Source organism: Apis dorsata, unplaced genomic scaffold (genome assembly GCF_000469605.1).
Source record: "Apis dorsata unplaced genomic scaffold, Apis dorsata 1.3 scaffold_58, whole genome shotgun sequence".
NCBI lineage: Eukaryota > Metazoa > Arthropoda > Insecta > Hymenoptera > Apidae > Apis > Apis dorsata.
Window position 1 is genome coordinate 604,774 of NW_006263358.1, and position 3,085 is coordinate 607,858.

Here is a 3,085-nt window from a genome sequence, read left to right on the forward strand (position 1 = left end):
GAGAGAGAGAGAGGAAAAGAAATAGGGAAAGAAATAGAGAGAGAAGGAGAGAATTCAACGACGAGGATTCACTGTAGTACGCCGGAAGTACGCCGATCCTCCAATTTGCGCATCAAAGATCACGCGTATTAATCGTAAATCGCGTCCGGGTTTTCCACCAAAAAAACAAAATTCACCAACTCACTCGAATTTGCTCGTTCGTTCTCGTTTATAACCTCGAAACGAAGCCACGATATTCAATGGCGTCACCGTTCGCGCACGCACAGGGTGAAAGAACACAAGTTTGAAAGAAACGACGACGTGGGGTACGACGTACACGCACGTGGACCGCGCAAAGGTGCCGTCAAAATTCGTGTGTGAGGATGGAACTCGCGATGGAAAGAGAGAAAAAAGGAGATAGATAGAGAGAGAGAGAGAGAGAGAGAGAAAAGAGGAAAAGGAGAGGAAAGGAAAAGAAAACGGATGGAACGAGGGAATGACGAAGAAGAAGGCGGTGCGGACGAATGCGATGGAAGGAGGACGAGAACTATGGTGGAGGAGGAGAAGGAGAGGAGGAAACAGGCGACGCCGTAAAGAAGACGAAAAGCAACGTTCACGCGGCGACCGAGTAGCGAGGACTAAACACTAAAAGCGGCACAGGCATACCAAGCAGCCCAACCGGCGAGGCTGTTGCTTATTGTGTAAATATAAACAAATATAGTTGAAACCAACCAACAGGCCTGCTTTCAGCTCTCCCTTCTCTCCCCTCCCTGCCAAACAGTCTTCTACTCTTGTGTGTGCCCTACCTTCTCTGTCGGCATCTCCCCCTCCCCACTTATCGCGGCCTCTCTGTCCTCCTCCCCTACCCCACAGTCGTGTCTGAAGACTTTGCCCCTCTCGCTCCACCGTAACACCCACCCTTCGTCACGTCCCTGACCCCACCGCCGCCAGGCAAACCAGTACATCATATACGAGGCACGTTGTATACCGTTGCTGTGTGGCTGACTGGCTGCCTCGGCTTAGCTTGGCCTGGCCTTTTCTCTCTCTTTTGCCTTATGCTCTTCTCGTCCCATATGCTCGTCTGTGCTCGAACATTACGCATCGTCGCACGCTTGTTTGGCAAGCGGCTGTTCGCGACGCCTAACTTCGTGACAAGCGCGGCTGGTCGACCGACTTCGTTGCCGGCCGACTTCGATAACCAACCAACCTCGCGGTCGTTCGCATCACCAGTCAATTTTCCGTTTTTCGAGTTTCGTGGAAACCGAGGATTTTATCCCGAGGCGTGTGACTTGTTTCGTTATATCGTCGATTAGTGACGAGAAGATTTTATTGTTCGATCGATAACGATTTTTTTTAATGATTAATACTCGGATCGATCGATTTTCCTCCATTCGTTTTCCTCTAATCGAGAATCGAAAATTTCGTGGATACAATTTATAGAACGTTACAAAGGAAATTGGAACAAACGTTGAGAAAATGATTCGTTAGCACTGTGGATCTAACGAGCAGATATTTCTCGCGATAAGTGGAATATAAGTTCGACTGTGACTCTTTCAGCCGCACTCGAACCGTTCGATTCACGGGCTCACTAATAAATTATGAATATTCCGCTCTTGACTGGTTATACACGGACACGAGGAGGTGGTCGCACACATCGATCCGTAAATACGTGTGTACACGTGTTGTCTGACGCAACCTGAACCACCGGCTCAAGTTTGTATAGGCGAACCGGAAATGGGGGACGAAATATTCCTCGAAACGGCGTGTCCTTAAAATATTCCTTTCACTCGTATTTCAAACGCGCGACAATTGGTACCGCGTACAGCTATGCTTTCAAAATTTTCCGCTGATACGCCAGGAATTACCTCCATTCTCGTGTTGTAAATGTGATAGAGAAAAAATAAAAAATAAAAAAAAAAGAGGAAAAAGAGAGAGAGAGAGAGAAAAGGAATAAACGAAGAACAAGCGATTGAAAGAATTATACGACTACGTTTTCTAAGAATCCCATCCTCCCTTCCCCTACGCCTCGAGCAAAAAGATGACGAGGAGAAATTTCATTAGCGGACTTTAAAGAAACGATACTAATTTTATCGCGCGCGAAGAATCGTTCGAAACAGATTCTCCTCCACCTTTAACCGTTCCCATTGTCCAACGTCTAGTAGGTAGATGTACTACGAAAGCCAATGGTAGCGGAACGAGGGGTGGCCGCAACCCATCGCCCGGTCCTATGACAACAAAACTGAGAGCAAAAATAGGCGCAGCCGGCCTGCCGAGGCTTGTGTACGTGGCATATACTAAATATGTATTTATTAAGTAAACAACCGTTGCGCTGGGGTTCTAATGTACATACGTCTCGTTTCCTATTTCATTGTGAGTAATGCGTTCTCGTAGATTCGATGGCGTTTGATTACGTCATGCTGCACGCGAGTGTAGAACCTCGTACTTTGTACGATATAAAACGGTTCTATAAATTTTCAAACGTATTCCTCTAACATCCTCCATCATCTCGCGCGAAAATATGAAAAACACGTATCGCGCCTGATGCGAAATCAACGAGAGACAAAAGGGTGTAATTTATAAACCTAAATAACGAAAAAGGATAAAGATCCAGAAGAAAAGGGATACCTTTAACGCGAGTGGTTAAAGAACGGATCCCGGATTCGAACCTTTGTACGATTCTTCGCCGGAACGCGCGTACGAGCAGCGTACAAGAAGGGCGCGTGCGAGTGTAGGGAGGGGTGCACGATCGAGCAAACCGACCGTAAAGAAGGATAATCGCAGGGAGTCAGTCGAAGTAAGAAGAGATAACGAGATCGTATATCCCCATCAAAAAGAGGAGGAGGATGAGGAGGAGGACAAGGTAAACGCCTTCGTCCGTGCGCTGGACAGACATCCTCTGACCATCCCCTTTCCTTCTACGTCCCACGCGCATCCCTCCTCTTCTAAATAATAAACGAGAGGATTTACCCCCGTCAGGTTCGCGCGACGGTACATAAAAATACTCGAATCTGAGAAATTAGCGGGAGAGGACTAACGGGACGTCGTTCGCCGCAGGAGTCGCAGGCCGGGCAAGGAGAGGAAGAGGACCGAGGACGGAACCGAGTGG

The 3,085-nt window shown here is 47.8% G+C and overlaps 1 protein-coding gene and 1 long non-coding RNA gene across 28 annotated transcripts in view; one reads left to right on the forward strand and one right to left on the reverse strand.

Annotated features, from left to right (window-relative positions):
- LOC102675303 overlaps window positions 1-385 on the forward strand; it is a 7,866-nt gene extending 7,481 nt beyond the window's left edge. Inside the window, exon 3 of the long non-coding RNA XR_420837.2 lies at window positions 8-385. This is a non-coding gene — a long non-coding RNA (uncharacterized LOC102675303). The remainder of the gene's footprint in view (window positions 1-7) is intronic.
- LOC102675389 (forkhead box protein P1-like) overlaps window positions 1-3,085 on the reverse strand; it is a 237,169-nt gene that overhangs the window by 83,852 nt on the left and 150,232 nt on the right. The window lies entirely within an intron of this gene.